The 24,978-nt window shown below is 42.7% G+C and overlaps 1 protein-coding gene across 1 annotated transcript in view; it reads left to right on the plus strand.

Moving 5' to 3' along the window:
* LOC146789978 (tektin-5-like) overlaps positions 1-24,978 on the plus strand; it is an 881,871-nt gene that overhangs the window by 771,419 nt on the left and 85,474 nt on the right. The gene's annotated exons all lie outside the window — the stretch shown is intronic.

Below are 24,978 nucleotides of genomic sequence, written 5' to 3' on the forward strand. Positions count from 1 at the left end.
AAGTCTGTGATCAATGTAAAGTTTAAAAGCTCGGCTTCGGGTCAGCCAGCAGGGATATATACGGTCTATTACCCGTTATTCTCATTGTAGTTTCACAAACGAATCCTTGCGGAAGCATACATATCCCTGCTTGCCAAAGAGTGATGACAGCCTGGTTAGCTCGCTCTACTTTCATGGCACATTTTGGCATAGAAATTACTCATGGAGTAAGAATGTGTCTGGTCAATCTGAGCGAGAAGAACGCAATGCTACGCATCCATGGGGTGACCATTATTTCCCACGGAATGGTCAGACCATTGAAGTTTTTCAGGTTGAAACATGACTGCTTACTATTGGCGTCACATCAAGACATTCCAAGCCGGGGTGAGGTCACATCAATATATTCCAAGTCTTTGATGTCAGTCCTGCGAGGCACCTGCCTCTGTGATGTCACTTACATACATTATCAGTGCTTGTGATGTCACATCAATACATCCCAGGCCTCGTTGTCACAATTTCGAGAGTGCCATATGCACGCGTGTGCTGTTACACACATCACATGAATTAGGAGTCTGTTGTCAAATAGCATCTATGCACCCATCGCAGGTACACGTATGCATTGGAAGCTGGTTATGTCACACTCTATCTCTGCACCTGTGTGCTTGTACAGGTATGCAATAAATGCCTGAGGATTTATCACACAGTACCTATGCACCCTTGTGCACGTACACTTATAATAAGTTATATATTGTATCACACAGTACCTCGGCACCCTTGTGCCTGAACGCTTTTGCATTGGATGTCCGTGTTGTGTCACACGGTACCTATGCACCCTTGTGCTTGTGCAATCAAGTGTTATATGACTGTGGTTTGTCACACCCTTGGGCTTGTACACTTATAATAAGTTATGTATTGTATCACACAGTACCTCGGCACCCTTGTGCCTAAACGCTTATGCATTGGATGTTCGTGTTGTGTCACACGGTACCTATGCACCCTAGTGCTTGTGCAATTAAGCGTTATATGCCTGTGGTTCGTTACACCCTTGGGCTCGTACACTTATACTATTAATGTATTGTGTCACACAATACATCAGCACCCTTGTGCCTGAACACTTAGGCATTAGTTGTCCGTGTTTGTGTCACGGTACCTATGCACCCTTGGGCCTATTAAGCAGTATATTTCTGGGTTGGGTCACACTGTACCTATTCCCTGTGTGCTTGGGCACATTTCGGCATTAAATGCCCAGGTCATATCATACAGTACCTATGTACCCTGTGCTTGTACACTGTTGCACTAGATGCGTATGTGGTGGCACACAGTACCTATGCATCGATTTCTTACGCAGTTGGTCCGCGTTGTCACACCGTACCTATGCACCCTGGGCTGAGGGTGTGGGTGGTAAAGGGGGGGTACAGTCTCATGATGTCGTCAAGGAGCCCCTCCTGCTACATGGCGATGGGTCACTCCTCACTATCTTCAGTTTGGCCACCCAGGACGCCGGTCTGGATTCAGCTAACTTTGGGACCCACTCCTTTAGAACTAGGGCAGCCACCGAAGCAGTGGCAAGGGGTCTAAGGGAGGAGCAGGTCAAGAGGATCGGCAGGTGGTCCTCTAACTGCTACAAGCGCTGTGTGCGGCTTCACATGCTTTAACCCATCGGTTCCGTTACACATTTAACTGCAAGTTCTTCATTCTGCAACTCAGAGAGAAGCTTGCGCAGGTACACTGTTACTTAGTGCTATGTGCTGTTGTGTATGTGTTAGCCCGCCAGTGGGGCAGTGCACTGACGATTGTGCTTTTCACGTTTGCCTGCAGTTTCTTCACCCTGTGACTCAGGGGAGAAGTCTGCACCAGCTCATTATCACGACAGGAGGAAATCACCTTGTCACACAGATGGACGGCAATCAACAGTCCAAGAACAGCTCAGGTGATGGCCCAAGTGCATTCCTGGGTCCCGGAACAGCAGGAAATCTGAGTAGTTGGTCACTCATATGTCCGTCGTTTAAAGAAAATGTCTTTTGAGAAGCCCGCAAGGCCGGGCCGCGTAAGTTAGGAACAAAAATAGTGTTTCATGGATAGGGTGGACTGTGCGTGGGGCAATTCAGGGAGCTGGTGAACCGCGCTTTACGAGAAACAGCCCCCGTTAGTAAGGGACCACCAGCAATCTGGACCCTGCACCTAGGGGGGAACGACTTATCTCAGGGCTACTACTAATGGAAAACTGAAGTCAATAGGCCATGGGTACATTCGGGGGGCGCATTTTCTTTTTTGCAAAACGGGGTTTCACTTATCATCCAAAGGGAGTCAGGCTTATGGAAGACATCTTAGCATGGTTGGAGGGCACAAGACACAGGGCATGACCTCCTAGTGAGCGCAGGGGGAGGCCAGATAGTCGGGCAACTATGCTGGCCTGTGGCGGTAAGGTCATGATTGGTAAGCACAGTCTTCGGCCCTTAGCGGCCAACACCATATAACTCCAGGGGCAGTGACAGCCGGTCAGTAGGATGTCGGGGTGCGGGGACCAGGGGAGTCACTCTTTCCAGTAGGCCAGTGGCCTCCCTCGCACGCGCCTGCGCATCAGGGCGCAAGTATGCAGAATTGCAGCCTCCGTTATGGAGTTTAAGGCTTAGGGCGTAGGGGGGCCCGGGGGAAAGTATCCATCCGATAAGCTGTACCCCCTACGCAAGCTTACTCTGGTGGAGTAGTATTTGTAGTTCTACCGGGATCTGGGGCTGCCAGTGCCCCCATTATGGAGTTTAAGGCTTAGGGCGTAGGGGGGGCCCAGGGGAAAGTATCCGCCCGATAAGCTGTACCCCCTAGGCAAGCTTACTCCGGTAAAGTAAAGTATCTACATTTATAGATTACGTTAGGAGTGGAATTTGTATTAGAGCATGTTAAGGTTAGACAAGTGACATGTATCTATCAATGTATCTGGACTTTCTGCGTAAAGTGTACATAATGAAAATTAATAATCAGTGCTTTTTATATGTAATAAATACCCCCGGGGTCACTCTCCCTAATACAAGAACAGTGTGGTTTTAAATGCTCGCCCTTGGGGGGGGGGGGGGGGAGGGGGTACCCATCCATACAAGTGTGGATTTGGGGGTTTCTTCGTTAAAAGGGGTCTTAGGCAAGTACCAGGCCATATGGGCAAGGCAACGCGCTATCTAGCGCGCACAGCCATTATGGCAGTCGCGCTAGACCCCGGCAGTGAACCGGAAGCACATTAAGTGCTTCCGGTTCACATAAACTCCAGACATTTGTTGAAGACTGGTTTAGACCAGCCTGCCTGGTGGTCCCACTGCCCCTTCTTAAAAGGGGGTGGTGGGTGCAGGAACAGTCTCTTGTTCCTCACGCCCCCACCAGGAAAGCACACGGGCCATCGGCGGCCCGTAACTTGTTTTCCCCACCCACCATCCCCTAGGGCAGGCAGTTTGAATGTGCATTACAGTAATTAAGTGTTGTGCTTAATTTTTGGTTGCAGGTATCTGTGATATGTTTCAAAGTGAATTATGATGTGTTTGGCAATTTGGTAACAAAAGTGTGTGTTATATGGTGATTTTTGTTACAGGTAATTTTAGTGGAATGCATTTGTTAATATGTAATGAAATATCAGTTCAATGTCGTAGTAATATGTGAAGTTTATAGGTCTATGTTGCAAGTAATTTTGTCGTATTTTAGTAGTGTGTCCCTGGTCAGCGGTAAGGTCATGATTGGTAAGCATAGTCTTCGACCCTTAGCGGCCAGCACCATGTAACTCCGGGGGCAGTGACAGCTGGTCAGTAGGCTGTCAGGGTGCAGGGGCCAGGGGAGTCACTCTTTCCAGTAGGCCAGTGGCCACCCTTGCACGCACATGCGCATATGGGCGCAAGTATGCAGAATTGCAGCCCCCGTTATGGAATTTAAGGCTTAGGGCGTAGGGGGGGCCCGGGGGAAAGTATCTGTCCGATAAGCTGTACCCCCTACGCAAGCTTACTCCGGTGGAGTAGTATTTGTAGTTTACCGGGATCTGGGGCTGCCAGTCATTGACCTTGCCGTAGGCTCTAGAGGGGACACGCAGAAAGTAAAGTATCTACATTTTTAGGTTACGTTAGGAGTGGAATTTGTATTAGAGCATGTTAAGGTTAGACAAGTGACATGTATCTATCAATGTATCTGGACTTTCTACGTAAAGTGTACATAATAAAAATTAAATATCAATGTTTTTAATATGTAATAAGTACGGTCGGGGTCACTCCCCCTGATCCAATAACAGTGTGGTTTGAAATGCTTGCCCTGGGGGGGGGAGGGGATGCCCATGTATCTATCAATGTATCTGGACTTTCTGCGTAAAGTGTACATAATAAAAATTAATGATCAATGTTTTTAATATGTAATAAATATGGCCGGGAGTCACTCCCCCTAATCCAAGAACAGTGTGGTTTGAAATGCTTGCCCTGTGGGGGGGGAGGGGGTACCCATCCATACAAGGGCGGATTTGTTTGTTTTTTCGTTAAAAGGGGTCTTAGGCAAGTACCAGGCCATATGAAGCGGACCCTCCAGCAGAGACAGACCGTTGGGGCCTTGATTAAGGAGCACAGGACCTCCCAGACCAAACCAATTGCTGCCCCACTTCAGATTTACGATCATAAGGCAGTGGGCTCTGCCTTGTACGGTGCCAAACTCTGGAACACTGAGAACATATTTACAAGGTCCATTTGTTCCCTTCCCCAGAGCACTCCACTCCAACTACTAGGGCTAGACATGGGCAGATCGACAATAGTGAATAAAGCAAGGCTTCGCCCCCTACTTTTTTGGCTGCGCCTGAAGCTAAGCCCCGAGCTTCCCACTACGCCGCAGCACTTGATGAAGTCTGCACGCTTGACCGTTTTAAGAAAATTGGGTGGTTCACTAAAAGGTCATTGCTTACAGCGATAGGCTTGGGGAGCTCGTGGTATGTTAAAGATCTCAGCTTACTGCCCAGCAAAGGTTTAGCCAAAACCCAATGCTGGAACTGGGTAGCACGGACGTCTGTCACTCAATTGTCCTTGGGCTGTCTCACAACAGAATTCATGGAATTCAAACTGCAGAGCTCCTACGAACAATATATGGAGGTCATTGCTATTCCACGGGCTAGGAAGCTCTATATCCAATTTAAGATGTGGCTCCCTTCCCGTGAACTCCTTTACAGCAGCTTGGCGTCGGTCCTCCTCTGCTTTACAGTACTGCCCAGGTTGCCCTTTAGCTGCTGAGACAATTAGCCATATTTTCTTTGTTTGCCCTCTGTATACTATCCCAAGAAAGAAATGGCTAGCCCCTGTTTGCAGACTGTTAGGAACCCGATGCTACCAAGAAGCAATGCGCATGCTGAAATCCGATTGAGGCCCTCAGTTGCTTGCGGAGTTGACAAGTTCCTGGGCAAAATGTTGATCATTAGATGGTACGCGTCTACGACGCGTTACCGCGTGCTTCTACATCCACCATTTAACTTTTTAGTCTATGTTTTAACATGACAATTATAGGTCTTTTTAACCCTGTGCATTGATTAATTTTTGATGCTATGTTTGCATGAAGGGCCCTTTTTTTAGCAAACAGAATTGGGGTGTATGTCTTTGGTACAGTACGTTTTATCGTTCTAATTGTATTGAAAATTTTTATTTTAATCTTGGATTTGACAAATTAAATGGCAATTGAAGAGTTGTATTTAAGGAATAAATGCCATGTATACAGCCTCGAATTCATGTACTGTAAGCACTTGCACTTTTATGGTCGTAATGACCAAATAAAGTATATGATGAGACACCTCTGTCAGTCTACAGCATCAGTGTCTCTGGAGGGGAAACCATGTCATCAGTAAAATACTGGTCCAATTGATCACCTTTTTTATGGATTGTGATAAGTGCTTGATACCTTGTTTTAAGTAGTACTCGAGATTTTATGTAGATGTTCTCACTTTGTATATGTGAATAAAAGCAGGTTTTATCATCATGTATTTCTGCTTGTGCTGTTCCTAGATACCTTTGATTATGAAGAAGAGTGGATGTATTATGTCTTTTTGGTCTCCAAAAAGAGTGTTCAGCCAAACTATTGCACATACTGGGCAAAATGCACTGATATAGTGAAGGAAAGTGGATTATAAGTAGGTGGGGGTATTCACTCTCAGCTAGTAATAATACCACAATCACTATTAGATCCAGTCAGTTCTCAATAAATTAATCCTTGCTCAGCTTTTGGTAGCTACGCAAAAGGGCAGTCAGGCTGAACTTAGGAGAGTAAAAGTGGTGCAAGGTCCAGATCTCTCTCCCTGTCATATGCAATGCCCTTTTAACTTTAACTGCAGAGTGTGACACTCTCGAGGTTTGGACCTTACTTAGTCTAATATAAGGATTTCTGTAAAGAAGACGAGTGTGTCCTCCCCTTACGTCTACCGTGTTAGTGAATGTCGTCACTTCAAATGCTCCACAGTGTAATAAATCCAGATGTAGCTTTTTTTTTGTTGTCCTCATTTGTGCAATAGAAATTAGAAGGTCAAAGGGGATCGTTACTTTGGAAATGCAAGTACTAGTCTCTCCCTTTTCTCCAGAAAAGGAGAAGAGAGAACACTCACATAGGAAGGGCCCAAATGCTTCCTAAGCAACCTTAACATCAAAGGGAGCTACCCGCAGGATTCCACCTCAGAACCCCCAATTAAGGTTTATTGCTTACATGCATAATCACTGGACAAACTTTCTCGACCAATTTCAAAACCTCACTTATTATTTTGACGCAGTTTATGCCATTGTTCCCAAATATCCATAAATCTTGTCCTCTTGGTTTGGAGGCTACTGCGATCCAAACTATTAATCCTTTGAACCGATGCTAACCTTTCCCATAACATCGGCGGGCATTGATGCACCAATTTCAAACATTTCTCTCGCCTTACCATTAGTATCAGTACAAAGAGTCAACATTTTTGGTTTTTTTATTCAACTTAGTCAATAACCCTTCACCATTTGTGACCCCAAAAAGCACTAGTGCCAGGTTTTCCTCCACTTCTTGACCCATAACCTCTGTGAGCGCATTACCCACTCCTTGCCAACAGTTTAGGATCTGGTGGCATTGCCAAAACATATGCGTATCATCCGCCTTTCCTTCGTCGCACTTAGTACATTTCTTCTCCTCTTGATTACCCAACTTCGACAATTTCTTCGGCGTCCAGTAATCTCTGTGCGATGTGAAGAGATGTTTTTTCTGAGAAGCGCAGATTTGATTGTCGACCAAAGTATAGACATTGATACTTGCCATATGTCTTGCACATCCAGCGTTGGCAGGTCCCTCCCCCAGATCTCTGTTGGTAATGTAAACTCTTCATCTCCAGCCTTTACCAGCATCCAATACCACTTTGGTACCTCTTTTCTTTGGAGGAGATTTTGTTGTAACTTTCCCTCCCATGCACAATTCCCTTTCCCATCTTTTCCAAGACCCCGTGCCCAGCTTATGATTTGGTAATATTTAAACTTAGACAAGCTACTCTTTGTAATAATCATCAGAGAATCCCAGGTAATTAGTACATTATCCTCCACCTATTGACCCCATTTCATTATTCCTCCTTCAATCAATGGTGTTGATAACTTGTCCTTCAGATATTCTGGGGCTCCTGGAGAATCCCATATTGAAGCAAATGTGCTGTAGCAGGGTTTCCCAAGTGTCTGCCTAATTTGGTACCATAGCTTGCATGCGGCTTGTAGTATCTTCAGCCTAACTTTTTTAAAGTGCTTTGGATGCCCGAATCTATAGAGAAAACAGTCCCGTTCCCCGGGTAAGTTTTTCATCATGGCTTTGAAGAGTGGGGTAAATATAAATTTCTCTGAGAGTAAAAATCTTATGTTCTTAAACTGAAAGTCCCAGCAATACTGATAGAAGTCTGGGCTTGCAATACCCCCCTACTGTTTTTTTCTGCCCAGCTTCCTCCATGCAATTCATACCCCTTTTGAGGCCCAAATAAAGCTCCCCACTTCCCTCTGCAGTTTCTTGAACCACTCTGGCTTAAATTCTAGTGGTATTGCATTAAAGATAAATGTAATTTTTTGCAGTATTGACATTTTTAAAATATTTGATCTTCCTAGGAAAGATAGTGGGAGACCTCCCCACCCTTTTAATAACTTCTTAGTTATGGTCGCTACTTTGTTAAAGTTCAACTGAGCCATTGTACCAAGATCTTTCTCCACCTGAACCCCCAAATATCATATTTTCTGTTTTACCAGTGGACTGTTGCAACAAGTGTTTCACTCCATGATTTCTGTTCTTTGTTGGTTAACTAAGTAACCCAAGACTTTCCCAAACTAATTATTGGAAGAGAACCTGCCAAGTCTCTGGTGTATACCATCAGGTCATCAGCATAAAGGGCTACTTTTTTCTCCCAACCCCCCAACCCTGATATTCAAACTGGATAGTATTCTGGCTTGCCCTATTTGAATTTACAAAAGGTTCAATATATAATTTAGAGAGCAGTGGTGACAACGGACAACCTTGGTGCGTCCCTCTTTTAATGCTTATCTTTTCTGTTAGGTTGCCATTTACCAATATCTTTGCGGTTCGGTTTTTATAAAGGGATCGTACCGCCCTTGAGAAAGCCTCACGCAAATCATATTGTTTAATCACACATTGTAAGTAGGGCCAGCTTACCCTATCAAAGGCTTTAGTAGCATTGAAGGTAAGTACCATCATAGGGACCTTATCTTAGATGGTCAAATCTATAGCTCCAATCAAGTCATGTGTTGATTTGTGAAGCTGCCACACTTGATAAAAACCTTTTTCATCTTCATGGATTAATAGACCCATCACCTTCTCCAGCCTCTTATCTAGAATCTGAGTAAATATTTTATAATTCTTGTTCAATAACGAAATTGGCTAGTAGGACTGCCATAATTTAGGATTCTTTTCTGATTTAAGAATTATACTAATAACGACTTCTTCCCATGATCTTGGTAACTCTTGACCCTTTAAAAAGGGAGGGGCCCAGCACATCTTTTAGGGCAATATACAATGCATTCGGGAGAATGTCAGGCCCAGCTGCTTCTCCTTTTTTCAGTTTTCCAATTACGTTAATCACTTCTTCAGTACTTATCTCTGAGTTTAAACCCTCTCTCAGATCTGCTTGTAGAGTTGTGGCCTCTATCTTATTAAGATAGTTCTTAATTTGCTTTCCTTTTTCTAGTTTGTTCTATCTTGGTTTTCCACGCCAATAATTTACCACAGCCCTTTCCATATTCAAAATGGGAAAGCTTACTTGCTTCCCATCTTCGCTTTATTATGGTCTATAAAACATTTGCCAAATCAGCCTTAAAACCCTTTATTTTTTCTTCTATTACCTTTCATTCTTATGAGTCACTAGTACGCTCTGCTTCCCCCACTAGATTATGTATTGCACTCTCCAAGTTTCTTACCTTACTCCTAGTTTCCTTACTCTGAAAATCTGCTAGGCTAATGAGTTTCCCCCTTGTAAGTATCCCAAACAATCTGCAGAGGAGTATTATCTTGTTTCCTGCCTTAAGATTCGTATTTTATACGTGAGTGAGGGTGTATTACTATTTTTGTATTTTCTAGGTTCTAATATATGTCCTTATCAAATGTGTCAGCAGCCTGAAATTAGCCACTAATTGACTATATCATACTGCACTCTTGAAATTATGTTTTTGTATATTTTACTCTGTAACGCATAAGATACCGCCCAACGTAATCACGCAAGGGTCCATGACATTGCCTGTCCCTCTGCCTATCCATTTCCACTGCTTTTGAGGAACTCTCATTCCTGGTCTTTGATAAACGGGCACATCATTTAGTTACATGTGGCCCTTAGGGGACATCTGAATTACTACCATTGTGCATACTTACTTTTAACTTATATATACAACATCAAGAGCTTACTTTTAACTTATATATACAACATCAAGAGGTTTTCCACAGAATCTGATCTCCCTTCGGGACATTAGTTGGTAGACTTATTTCCCTATACTCACTACAAGACATAAGTACAATATTATTATTCTCCTGCCTGACAATTCAGAGATGGAGGACCCCCATTCATGGTATCACAGTAATAAGCTGAGCTTTCTAGTTCTGAACATAAGGATACATGGATCATGCTTCTATCGTTGCATACTCCTCACTATGAATTAGTTTATGGACCCATCCCTACTTTTATTTGGTATTAGGGGCTGTCGCCCACTTTGTTTGGATAAACCGACACAGTTTCCTGCAAGATGGGACAACTTGACCAATAAAGGATTTTTTGGCAATATAATATCATGCTCCTATTTTTGCCAAATTTTTAATCTTAACATTTAGGCGGCATAATCATTTGCCCTTAGTTGAAAAATGGGGCCGCTGCATATTACAATATGGCGGACCGTTTCGTACTCCTTCCTTCCACAATTAGCTGAATGGTTTCTGACCTATCAGTGTGGACCACAGCTCTTTTTGGCGTCTACTCGCCACGCCAAGTTCTGCTGGTGCCAACATTAATTGGGATTGAGCCCAGGACTACGTAAGACTCTTCAATCTCGTGTTGTTCCATTGTAGTTTTGCTGAATAGCAGATTTTGTCTGCAACTAATGCGAAGGAGATGCCCGTATATAATGTAGACACTACATAAAGTGTGATTCTTCCTGAAGCTTGTCAGAATATAAGACATTCAGCAGCACAAACATGTCGTTAATGTGTCTTGTGATGGGTTGTTGCACTATTTGTACGATTAACCCTGCCCAAAACCAACACGTGGAAGGTGTTCTGATATATAGTGTACGATTTCTTCCATGGTATGCCCGACTGTCACTTAACTGGCTGCAACACCATACCAGGTCCCGTGTATATAATCATTCCACTTTTCGGAAATGCAACATTGTTTAATCTAATGTGCCCTCTCCCGTCATTGAGACCGAGGAACAGAGCCATTCTGGCTCCTGTCTATCTTTTCCTCTTAAACGCTGTGATTGCTGTTGTACATAATTTTCACCTAGCAACTAATTGAAAGATGCTCAGAATGAAATCTCCCACCATCCGTCTCATATCTACTTATGCTATGGTACAAATTAGACGGTATACAATATAGTTGGACAAGCCTTAGGCAACCGTCTAATTGCACTACTGCCCCGTCTAATTACTTATAAAATCTTCCTTGGGACCTTAGCTCCAATGAAATCTTGATTTAATGTATTCACCTGATCCTCGTTGGTCCGCACACTTCAGAAACAAGAACACCTAAGTACTGTTTATTACTTTCATTACTTGCATAGGAACTTGAATTTTCTAAAGACCAGTGGTGACACATTATTCTTGTTGCAGTGGTTCACTAGCTGTTTATTGATTTTTTTCTGTTGCTTCCTTTGTTATTCTTGTACAGATGGAATTCATCAAGCCTACCATTGACTATTAAGATTATCTTTGTAAGGTACCCTGAAAACTTTTATTCTATTGTATTTTGCGAGGTATTTTTTTTATCAATTATGGTGTAACACTTTTAGCCTCACAGGCGCATCCTTATAACTTTCTACTTTTTTATTTACCATGAGCACATTTTGGTGCTTGCTATCACAACGCTTCCTCCAAAATCGCCAACTAAGTGTGGTCTTGACTAATGTATCCTAACTCTGCCACCGCTCTTTCCGATTATTCCTAGTTCACCAGCACCTCTCTTAACAGTTTTTAACTAACTCTTGCACTATATGGAGATACAGGTCTGTTCCACTTTGGGACTTTTTACCTGGTACATCCCTGGCATGAAATGTGACCATGCAGCACTCAGGCGCTCTTATCTAATTTTTATTTATACTTTTTCTCTTTATTCTTATCTTTTTGTTTACTTCTAATATTTCTTCTTCTTTTCCTACTGGTGTGTTTTTCACCTTCTTCTCCATTTTTCTAATATCCTCACATTTGGTGATCGTTTCATTTTAATTGCAATCCTCACACTCATTATAATATCTATGTGCTTTTCGCAGGCTTAAAAAAGCCCCAGGCCTATGGGCCACCAGGGGGTGAAACACGTGTCAGCTGCTCTGAAACATATCGGCACTTATTGTGTTATCATCCTGAACACTCTATTAATGATGGATTGAGGAAATTTCTCTTTTTGAATACAACCCATATTTGCACTAACATACTACAAGCTACGTCTGGATTTATTACACTGTGGAACGTTTTGAAGTGACAACGTTCACTAACATGGTAGATGTAAGGGGAGGACGTACTCATCTTTTTTGCAGGCTGAGCTTTGGAGACAGGTATGTGTAAAGCATTCAAAATCACCGAAACAGTAAATAAGTAAAAGACACCACACAATAAAAATAGAACACTAATTTATAAAAATAGAGAATATTAGTATCTTTAAAACAACACCAAAACAACAATAATCCAACGTAGTAAACCGGAGACATGAATTTTTAAAGATTAAATAACAACTTGTTTATTTTAGCTCCAAAAAGCTTAAAGCCCCTCTTGCAGCTATCGGGTCACTCTGCACCAGGACAAACTCAAAGTTTTAGGCCGACCGTGATGGAGTGCGGGTCTGATAGGTTAAATGCTAGGTCCCGGTCAGAAGTTTACTTTCGGACTCAGGGCCTGATTTAGATCTTGGCAGACTGGTTACTCCTTCACAGCGGTGACAGATATCCCACCCGCCATCCAAAAGTTAATTCCCATTATATCCTATGTGATTTATATTTAGGTGGATGAGATATCCTTCACCGTTGTCACGGAGTAACCGTTCAGCCAAGATATAAATCAGTCCCTTAGTCTTTGTCTTGGAGCTTTTCTCTTCACATCAAGTCCCCAGGATCCTCGAATCTGGAGTTTGAGGCAACAATGGCTGTCTGCTGCAGCTCAGTGAAAAGACAGGCATCGGATCCTTTGCAGCTGATGGCGAGGAGGGTGTCAAAGAGGTCGTCGGCGGCTTGCCTCTTGGCGGTGAGTTGGTCTCCGCCTAGAGCTTTTCAGCAGGGCGAAGCAGGAAGGTCGACACTATCAGTGAGTCAGTGTCAGCAGCTTGACTCTCGACATTGAGCCGGTCTCCTCCTGCAGCTTTCCTGCAAAATTTAGCAGAAAGTTTCCAGTCTTTGAGATCTGGCTGTGTTGGAGTTCCTTTTGGGAAAATAAGGGTTCAGTAAATCCAGCTAAGGGTTCAGAGACTCTGGATTGCCTTTTGGAGGCTAGGACTCAATTTCCCACAGTGCACTTGCACGGTCCAGGAAAAATCAATTTGCAACTGGTCCACTGGGGTCACTTTGGCTTTTAAGGAGACTTCTTCCAACTCTGTTGTACCTGTGGCTGATCAGGGGATCCACTCCTTACCCTTTTAATCAGGCACAGTCCTTTCTTTGTGGAGCCTTGAGAGTGCAGCATGTGCAGTCCTTCTGAGTGCAAGCCTCCTGTGGTGCAGTCCCAGGTTCCACAAGGGCAGTACTTTTTTTCTGATGTTCCAGACAGTGTTCTGAGGAGCTGCTGCAGCTCTCCCATATTTATCCTCCATTCTGGGCTGGCAAGAGGGGGTAAGTTACCTCCCTCTGCTAGTATCACTTCCTGTGAAGTGTGGCATATTTTGTGACCCAGAATACACTGTTCACCAAAAATCAAAATGGAGAAAAGCTCTCCTTGGTGTGTGTGTCTTTGTAACCCAACCAAAATGTGTTGCTAACATCTGACTACTAACCCTGGGCGTAGTTCGCGAAGTAGCGGTACGCGTAGCTAATCAAAGTGCACTTCGCACTAAGCGAGCTACGCGTAGCACTTCGCGAACTGCGTAGTACCCTGTTCGCACTGTGCAAGATGCCGTTTTCACTGATTGCACAGTGCGGACAAGCATCCGGCACTGTGCAATCATTGAAAACGGCATCTTGCACAGTGTAGTTTTCTGCCGCTCGAGTAGACTTTTACTCGAGCTGCAGCTTTCTCAATGCAGACTGATAATTTCTCATCGCGAGTGGTCGCGAGCATATGCGACCACTCGCAATGAGAAACCTGACCTCCCCGCGTTGAGAATCTCGCCGGGAGGTTTATTTTCCACGCTCGCGATCGCCAACTTGATGTTGCTGACCGCGAACGAGGAAAAAGTCTCGCTGGGATGTCATTTTACTTGCTCGCGGTCGCCAACCTGATGTTGAGGACCGCGAGCAAGCAAAAAATGACCGCTACACTATGCAACGCTACGCTACGCGTGTTTGCACTGTGCCACGTGCAATTTGCGTAGTGCGAAGTAGCACAAACTTCGCAAACTACGCGAGCGTAGCGTAGTGCTTTGCCCAGGCTTACTGACTACACTCCCTTTCCAGCCCCTCTCATCTAATTAGCGGGGCTCCCATCTGGCTGGGGCTCAAGAAAATGGGGGCTGGCTTGGGTCCTATGACATCTGTTCTCCTGTCTTTGAAGTCCAGCTTGTCTCCCCAGACCCCTTTCTCTCCCTGGCTTCTCCAGGATGCAAATCTCCTCCCACCAAATGGCCGTATTGTTTCAGCCCCAGACCTCTTGACACCTACTAAGGAAGCAGCTTGGCTCAGGTTGTCAAAGGGTGGTCAATCAGAAGAGGCTGCTACACTGCTTCTTTAGGTATCTTCAGGATAGTGAGTTCTAAAACTGCATTTCTGTAATAGTTACATTAAATATAACCTTGGCACGTTGTTGGATTTAATGTGACCATTAATTTGATACTTTGAATGATATTGCTAGCTAGCTCCAAAGCAAAGATAGACTTGATTAAGTTTAATAAAGCCTTTTCCATGTCAGCCTATGAGGCTAGCAGCACTACAATAGGGAAAACATACTTTGGCTGTTTTTCCTTACCAGGGCATATAAAACATATTGTATATTGTCCCTGCTTTTTTTTTATAACTATGCACCCTACTCTTGGGGCACCTAGGACAGACCTTAGGGATGACTTATAAGTAATTAAAAGGTTGTTTTGGAATTTTGGAAGTACTTTTAATTCCATAGTCAATTGTGGACATAGTAGTATCCTAAAACTAGCCTGCAAGGCAGGCCTGGCTTTAAAAGGACATCAGACACCATAGCAGTGCACACTCAAGTGCATTAAGTCTACTGGGGTCTCTAATCCTACATGCCCTACCATATATGAAAGACTACAGATGGGTTGTCTTTGCTAATTAGAATGTTACCATTACCATATACCTTTAGAGGACTGAGGACTGGACCTGGTTAGGAGAGCCCAGGGGACTTACAGAGTAATTAACCACCAACATCAGTCACTAAATGGGGGTGATCAGGGCAAAAAGGATAACTTTCCTAAAGATAGGATATCACAATACAAAGCATTCTAGTGCTGGAATTCCTAAATTATTTTTTTCAGCACTATTTATACAGATATATTGTCATTATGTGGAGCTGTTATAAGGCGGCCCAGCTAATGTATAGTCAGACACCGCGTGAGCATCTGAAGGAAATTTCTTGAAGTCTACTACTAAGTTGAATCAATAGGAGTCTATTCATGGGCTAAACTGCAGCAGATAACTAGTCTTCACATGACAATATGGAAAGTGTCTGTCACAGAAGACTTTCATACTGCGATTGTTTACCACCAGCCCTGTGCTAATAAAAATGTATGGTAATGTTATGGTGTGCATGGTTATATTGCATATATTCTGCCATTGGTATGGCCGTGCAGTGCCAATAACTTTTAGGACCTTCTTGTCGTGGGTTGAAGGATTCCATGCCAGAGCAAAGTCTTATACTCTTAGTGAATTGTCATAGGTAGCAGGCAGTGTGAAAATTGTTTAAGTGTTGTTGATAATTATAACTGTTGTAAGGTTGTTGGGTGTAACTGGAGGTTTGTAGAATAATAATAGATGTCCTGTCAGTTAATGCGATGAAGGCCACACCCTCATATGATTTCATGACAGTGTGAGTCAGAGGTTGTCTTACTATGCATATTCATATGTTCCTGGCACAAAGTCAGTCTCTTTGTGCAGGATTGTCATTGCAACTGCAAAATGGCTATGTACATTTGTTCCTTCATGTGTGAAGATCTCTACCTCCTCAGTGTGCTTTCACAGAATATGCTATAAAGGAAGCTATTCAAGTTGTACTTCGTAAAAAGATTGCATCATTAAATTTCATATTTTTGGCTCGCCACACCTTTTTTGTGCTTAGAATAGTTGCCACAATTAGAATTTTTCAAGTTCTATCATTGAATACCTTTTACTTCATTCTTTTTTATGATCCCTAAAACAATGAAATGTTTATAGCTCTTTATTAGACAAATTCCTTAGCTTTGCAACATTGATGCTGTTCCACCACTAATGCAAAGCAGCAGGTCATTGAATGTGTGATTCTGGAAAGGCAGGAGCAGAAAGTCACCAGTTGATGTGTGCTAGATAGAGCCAACGGTATGTAGGATTATTAAATATGAAGCATCAAAGTTGTTTTATTCTCCAAAAGCATTGATGTATTTTAGCACAGACCTTAGAACGACCAATCAAAATGTAACAAGAAATGTCTACTTCCTAATGGGTTTGTTCACTTGATAGTAATACTAATACTGGGTTCCTTTTTATCTGCTATAGAGTATTTATGTAATTGGGAGAAATGGGGTTGCTGGTTGACTAGGATGTGAACCTTACTCAAGCAATAACCAAAATCCTTTGCAGGGTGAACTGCTAAAAGTCACTAAATTAACATGTGATTAACCCTGGGTAGCTTGGCACACAAGCAGCCAGGCTTAACTTAGAGACGTAGGGGCCGATTCTCAGAACTAATCTGAGACAAAATCTGAAACTTACTACTTTTGGTATTCACAGTCGGCATTTAGAAGTAGTAAAGTTAGGATTTTGTCTTAAGTTTGACTTAAGACAGACTTAAGTCAGACTTAAGACAGACTTAAGACAAACTTAAGACAAACTTAGGACAGACTTAAGACCGACTTAATACGAAATCCTAACTTTACTACTAATAAATGCCTTCTGTGAATACCAAAAGTAGTAAGTTTAGGATTTTGTCTCTGATTACTTCTGTGAATCGGGCGCTATGGGTAAAGTACTTATGCAGCACACAAACAGTAATAAAGTGAAAACACAACACAACACAAAGAAATTCCCAAACCAGATAGGATAAATAGATTATATCCTAATAAATTATTTGACACCAAAACAACAAAAATCCAATACGTAGAACTATAGATATTGATTTTAGTAGAATTAGGTGAAAATAGCGCCAAAAATCACTAAGCACCAACAAGGGCAAGCTAGTCACGCTGGACTGCAACAAAGTCAAATGTTCAGGCCAACCGCAATGAAGAGCGGACCGGCTAGAGGGTCCAGGTTAGGCCCGCTGAGTAAAAGTACCTTATTCTGGGCTGCATCGATGTGGAAGATCCTGTCGACGGAGAGACTGCAGAGCACAGAAGGGGCGATGCGCTGATGTCGATCTATGCGTTCGACAGCACTGTGCTGGTCCTGGCGGTGCAACAGCAACATTGCCTTGGCTCTCATGCGATGAACAGTTTCAGCTTCGACGTTATTGCTGTTGTCAAGGGAGATGAAAAGACTTACTCGAAGAGTATCGCCCAGTGGTGGTTCCGAAGGCAGAGCGGAGGCTCTGAGCCACACATATGCAGCGACGTGTCCGTTCTGGCCTACGCAAATAGAGGCAATGTTCCGATTCTGATCCGTGCAGTGGCGAAAATGCATCGTTGCTGACCACAGAGTAGTGGCGATGCGCCAGTTCCATCTCCGCAGCAGCATTGAAGTGTTGAGCAAGCACCTTAGTCCCACTTCCAGTGGTTCTTAACTGGGGTGGCACCACTTGGCAGAGTAGACTCACAGATGGCAGAGTCCAGAAGCAGTATAGTTGGAAGTCTGTTATGGCCCATCCCTGAGACTTCAGATAAGGAGGCTAGCTAACTAGTCCTTGGAGTCACTCTGGGTTCTGGGGGTCAAGTGATGCAGGTCAAGTCCTTCTCATCCAGACCACAAAGGCAGCAGGTCAGCACAGCAAGAGAGAAATTCCTACAGAGCAGCAGTCCAGCAGAGTGGAATTCAATAGCACAGCAGTCCCTTTTCCTGGCAGAGTGTTCACAGGTCCAGAAGTGTACTGAAGTGGTAGGGGCTGAGGTCCAGTTCATATACCTACTGGTGCCTTTGAAGTGGGAAAGACTTCAAAGAAGGGTTTTTGAAGTGCACACAGGTCCTCCCTCTCTGCCCTGGCTCCAGACTCACTACAGTGGGGTATTAAGCCCTTTGCGTGGGGACAGGACACAGCCTATTCAGGTGTAAGTGTGAGGCTGTGCACAGTACTTCACTCCCCTCTTTCCAGGATGCCCATCAAGTCACACCTAAGCTCCCATTGTGTGTTGATAATTAGGAGGAATGGACATAGTCCAGCTGTCACCCTCCCCAGATGTGTATCAGAGACAGGCTGCAGGCATACGGGGCTAAGAGCAGAAAAATTGCATCTTTCTGAAAGTAAAACCAAAGGGGATGATGGACGGAGTGTTGAACATTGCAAGCACTCACCCCCAGTCAACTGTTCTGGGTTTAATCCATCATCATTCTTTAGCTCACTCCACTACCTCAGTTCAGACATGGCCATATGCAAATCAGTCTGACGCTGTGCCTCATGGGAACAGTCCAGCCCGAACTGCCAAGCCATGTCTTCCCTGGACTGGAAACAAGCATCTTGGGACCGGTTTCTGGCTAATCAGCCGTCGACAGCCAGACTAGTTTGAATCCAGTGGCATATGGCCATGTCTGAACTGGGGTGGCGGAGTGAGCTAAAGAATGATGATGGATTAAACCCCGATCAGTTGACTGCGGGTGAGTGCTTGCAATGTTCAACACTCCATCCATCATCCCTTTTGGTTTTGCATTGCATCTTTCTGAAAGTGGCATTTTTAAAATGGTAACGATAAATTCCACTTTGCCATTAAAGAGGATTTATCATTACAATTCCAATGGTACTAAACATGGTAGACCTACCTCCTTCCAATTGAGAATTACAGATTATTCAATGTAATAAATAAATAAGGAATCTCCACTGTTAGTTAGTATAACGTTTTTTTGGGTACAGATAAATAACCATAAAAGTACATTGATGTATTCACAAATATAACCTGTTCAGAAATAAAATCATAATAAATCACAGCACCATAGTGCTGTTTGAAAACACTCAAAACACATTCAGATATAAGGTAAATAGGGTCTAAATAAACAATTCAGATACTCAAATTTTACATTAGTGATCGTGAGCTACATAACCATTTGACAATCATCCTAAGTGTCATGTACCATAGATAATTCAAGAATAAATCTCAATACATCCTAGCATTGGAAAATGAATAAAAGAACCCTGAGCAACAGTCATTGAATACATTGCACTATTGTCTTAAATACTATTGTAAGTCTTTACAGAGTAAGACACAAGCTCTAGAATAGCCCAGCTCACTGTGCAATATCCTGAAGACAAGTGTTAGCATTACTAACATAGTTTTAAACAATTTAAAACATTCTAAGAAAAGCTACAAATAATATTCTTAAAACTGGATCTAAGTGAGACAACAGTGTCGAATTAAGACCTATTAGAAAGTATCTCATAATAAAATGCTCATAATCAAACCTTAAAATTAGTTGCTAAAAAAGCCTACATTGATACTGTATCCATTTGGAATTGGCAGTTATTAGTAATAGAGAGCACTGAGTTACACAAAAGATGGAGGCTACATGAGTGTTAGCCTCAACCTCCACATCAGTGGAATTAATCAATCTGCTGGCTCCTAATGAGGCATTATGCCCTTAAATGCCAGGCCCAATTTAATTATCTCAAAAAGGCAAACACTGTTTGTTCACATGTGTCAGGATATGTTGTGCCACAGTACAGTGATTGAATCCCAGTAGGCGATATATCGATATCATCAACTTAGAATGGGGCAAAATATATTTTGGGTGAAAAAATAAGAAGTGGCCCTCGGTTTCCTTAACCGAAGGACACAAATGACGCTCTTCCGCTAGGCCGCTTACCACTTTCCACTTCGCTGTCAGCGAATTAAAAAGAAGAGTGCAAATCCTGAAATGAAAGTATAATGTTTTGGCATGATGGGGAACAACCTTATCCACATAAGGCTCATATTCTGAAATATATTTTTGGGCTAAAAGACTATCTAGTACACCCTCAGGTGGAGCACCTTGCCAGGTTTCAACATACTCCCAAGAAATCCTCTTGATCTGAGATGCCACATTGCTACCAAGGTTTTCTGGTTGGCCCACATTTCAGTCATATGTAAACTAATGCAAAGTTCCTTGACCACCTTTAAACGGGGTCTAAATAAACAATTCAGATACTCAAATTTTACATTAGTGATCATGAGCTACCTAACCATTTGACAATCATCCTCAAGGTTCTTGTACCATAGCTAATTCAAGCATAAATCTCAATACATCCTAGCATTGGAAAATTAATAAAAGAACCCTGATCAATAGTCATAGAATATATTGCACTATCATCTTAAATACCATTGTAAGTCTTTACAGAGTAAGACAGAAGCTCTAGAATAGCCCAGCTCACTGTACAATATCCTGAAGACAAGTGTTAGCATTACTAACATAGTTTTAAACAATTGAAAACACTCTAAGAATAGATACAAATAATATTCTTAAAACCGGATCTAAATGAGACAACAGTGTCAAATTAAGAACTACTAGAAAGTATCTCATAATAAAATGCTCATAATCAAACCTTAAAATTAGTAGCTAAAAAAAAAGCCCACATTGATACTGTATCCGTTTGGAATTGACAGTTATTAGTAATAGAGAGCAATGAGTTACACAAAAGATGGAGGCTACATGAGTGTTTGCCTCAACCTCCACATCAGTGGAATTAATCAATCTGCTGGCTACTAATGAGGCATTATGCCCTTAAATGACAGTCCCAATTTAAATATCTCAAAAAGGCAAACACTATTTGTTCACATGTGTCAGGATTTGTTGTGCCACAGTACAGTGATTGAATCCCAGTAGGCGATATATCGGTATAATCAACTTAGAATGGGGAAAAATATATTTTAGGTGAAAAAATAAGAAGTGGCCCTCGGTTTCCTTAACCGAAGGGCACAAATGACGCTCTTCCGCTAGACCGCTTACCACTTTCCACTTCGCTGTCAGCAAATTAAAAAGAAGAGTGCCAATCCTGAAATGAAAGTATAATATTGTGGCATGATGGGGAACAATCTTATCCACGTAAGGCTCATATTCTGAAAGATATTTTTGGGCTAAAAGACTATCTAGTACACCCTCAGTTCGAGCACCTTGCCAGGTTTCTACATACTCCCAACAAATCCTCTTGATCTGAGATGCCACATTGCTTCCAAGGTTTTCTGGGGGCCCACATTTCAGTCACATGTAAACTAATCTAAAGTTCCTTGACCACCTTAAGCCATGGTGTTGAGCAGATCCTACCTAGTGAAATCAGTTCTTTCAACACCAACCTTTATTAGCCCAATTCAGGGGTGTACCAGACTCTGATTCGATATTTTATAATCCTTAAATAAACAATATGGTCAACCCTCTCTAGATCAAGGTCCCACCTCAATGGAATCATCGGAGTAGTGATGGTCTATCTAGTAGAGACCTTAAGAATTTATTTTCCATGCGAACTCAGAGGCTTCTATCGCAGAATCCCCAAATTTCAGCCCCATACAGAGCCCCCCTAAGCACTACTCCTCTGTATACCTCTAATACCGGAGACAGTGTCCTACTAGAAGTACATCTAACTTTTTTAGAATGACTTACAAACAACATTGTAACAATGATTGACCTTTCTCCAGTTGATGCTTCCAGTCCAATATGTCTGATCCTTGCACTCCTAAGTAATCAAAACTCCTGACCCGCTCAATAGGAATAACGTCTACTTTCATCTTATCTGTGAATGTACAGTGGAGGTTTAAGGCCATACATTTTCTTTTCCCTTTATTTTGTGTCTTCTCATTTCACGTCATTTGTAAAATTCATCCAGCAGTACTGGATACCCATGGGGGTATGTGATATGGGGAGGGGGTCATCAGCAAACATCAGTACCAGAATACAGATGTTTGCTAATTCAGCAGCATCATGTTTTTTTTCCCCACAGAATTTTATTGATTTTCAGAAGACATATTGAAACATTTTACAAAGATTATTGGGATTGCGCATGAGTCTCATCTTACATCGTAATGCAGTTAAGCATAGTATCCTCAGGATGTCCAGCTACAAACGATCATCAGTCCCGCTAATGAGCAAGGAAATAAGTGTTCATCGTAGCCCCAGGGTGATCCTTAGCCCTTTGTCCTTTAGTGCTTTGCATTGCACGCTATTAGCTATGGATCTTCTAGAGGTTCTTCTCCGCAATCGATGCCCCAACAGAGTTCGATCCCACCCCACCTCCTCCAAACATCCACCCTCCCCACCCCCCAGGCATGCCACTGTATTATCAAATCCTCCACATGTGGGTGTTGGTCGATCCAACAGTGCACAGTGTGTTCTATTCCATTGAACCTGCCCTACTGGTGAAGCTGTGGGGGATGCTTACTATACCAGTCAGTCCTATTATGCAGTCAGCAGACAGGGACACTAGATGTGTCAAGAGATCAATCTCCCGCAGTAGGGTCCTCCCCGTCAGGGTTTACATCTTCGTCATCAGTCGGTTGTTGCAGTAGGTCCACTAATGCCACCCATGCCCTCGCTGCCTCAAACGTCTTTTTGTTCCTAGTTCTTCAGGAAATTTGCAGTCTGAATGTCCCTTCGCATTCTGCCCACTTCACAAGCTCCCTCGTCCACCTTGGCACACTAGGGCCATTTTTTGCCTTCCAATGGCAAGTGATTTCTCTTTTAGCCAACACCAAACCCAAGTCTATGAACTTGCTAGTGACCTTATTCCTGGCAGTGTGAGGGAACCAGTGCAGCAAGCAACACCCTGGGGTCAGAGCCACTTCTCTCTCCGTCACGGTCGCCAACCCTGCAGTCACCCCTCTCCAGAACTCTTTCAGACGTGGGCAATCCCAGAGCATGTGTAAAAACCCCGTACCCTAAATGTTACACCTCGGGCAGGCGGTCGAGGACCCAAAATATTCGTTAATCTTACTCGGGGTGAGGTATGCTCTATGCAATACAAAGAAGTGAATCAGCTGGAACCGCGCATTTCTAGTGCACTTCCTGGCCCTATCTACAAGTTCTCCCCATGGTTTTTCAGCAGCATCATGTTGACACCTATTCAGCCATTCCAACAGGCCATTTGTGTACAAGCTGAATAGAGTAGGAGCTAATGCACACACTTGCCTAATCCCACGATCTATTCAAATTCTGTTGGTGAGGTCTCCTTGAGTATTCCACCTTACTTGAGCAAAGGTACCAATGTGTATTTTAATTAGAATTAACAAAAGATCTTCAGGGATATTATATTGTTTAAGAACATCCCACAGGCCTTTCCTGGGAACTAAATCAAAAGTTACCTTCAGGTCCATGAAGGCCACGTAAAGGCAATCTTTTCTTAACACTGTTAACCTATAGGATAGGTAGGCCTCCCAGTAGAGAAAAACAAATTTGGAAGTTTTCTGCTACCAAGACATGTACAACTTAAAAGTACATGTCCTACCTTTTAGTTACACAACAGCCTTCCCTATGAGCTACATGGGGCCTACCTTACAGGTGACTTATATGTAATAAAAGGGGAGTTTAAGGCTTGGCAAGGGGTTTTAAATGCCAAGTCGACATGGCAGTGTAAACTGCACACACAGGCTCTGCAGTGGCAGGCCTGGTACATGTTTATGGGGCTACTTAAGTGGGTGGCTCAATGAGTGCTGCAGGCCCACTAGTAGCATTGAATTTTTCAGACCAATTGCACATGCAGTGCACACTACTAGGGACTTAAAGGTAAATTACATATAGTTGTGATAATGACTTTTGTGGGTTGCGATGAAATTTTAAAAAAAGCTGCTTTATTGTCCAGTTTATTTTCTTATACAACGTATGAAGTTTTCTGCACCTTTCTTTTGATAATGTTTTATATTTGACAATAGCCCTCATCGTTTCATGACTTTGAGCAAATTGGTGAAGATGCTTCTACTTTATCCTGGTATCTATGTACTATCTATTTCAGATTTGTTCACTGCAGGTGTTACTTTAGTGTCATTGCTCTTAAAGACCGCTCTCCCACTACACCCTTAGGGGCTTTTATTGGATTGCCTTTCCTAGGTTTTAGCGCATCATGTTTCACTTGAGGATGGGTTTCAGAGTCTGTCGGGTGAGAGGGGAATTCTTCATTTTTAGTGCTTGTTGATTGAAAAGTAGCTTTTGATTCTAGCTCAATTAAGCTCTTACCTTAATTGGAAAGAGCTTAATTTGTCAAAGATACATCAACATTCAAAATTGATTTGCTTGCTTTTTGCCTCTACCTGAGCCTTCTCTAACATAATATTCAGTCTGTATACCTTTGAGTCGATGGCAATTGCATACTCTGCAAGCGTTTGTATTAAATTTCACCTAGATAGAATTTTTTTTGGTTGCATCGAAAGGCAATATAATTCTGCTGCCATTCAGTTTAATAAACTTTTCATCTTTCCATTGAAGATTTGTAACATCTCTTGACCCTGAGCCACCCAGCTGTGCATTTATCATTTTGAGCAGAAAAGACATAAAAGCTCCTCCAATTTTACCTCTGGTAATACTGGGTTCATCTCTGTCTCTTGTCTAAATTATTTTGCCAGGTTAATAGGCGTTTTAAGTGGATCACATGAAGATTTCATCATCTACACCATCACTGGCAGATGGTTGCTGAGATACACTGAAGTCAAGTTTTGCATCTTTATTTAAAATACGGGTTTTCCCTTCATCCTTCCCAAAGAGTAAAGTAATTAACATTGCCTCCTCTATCGTTGGCTTCTGGTGGTTTCTCCAAAAGCTTCGATTGTGATTTTGATGTGTAACGAATACTTATAAAACACCAAACATCTATTAATGGCTAGCTGGACTGCATTAAGAGGACAGTTGTTCTCCTGCACACCAAACGAATCTT

The sequence above is a fragment of the Triturus cristatus genome, chromosome 10, assembly GCF_964204655.1.
Source record: "Triturus cristatus chromosome 10, aTriCri1.1, whole genome shotgun sequence".
NCBI classification, from domain to species: domain Eukaryota; kingdom Metazoa; phylum Chordata; class Amphibia; order Caudata; family Salamandridae; genus Triturus; species Triturus cristatus.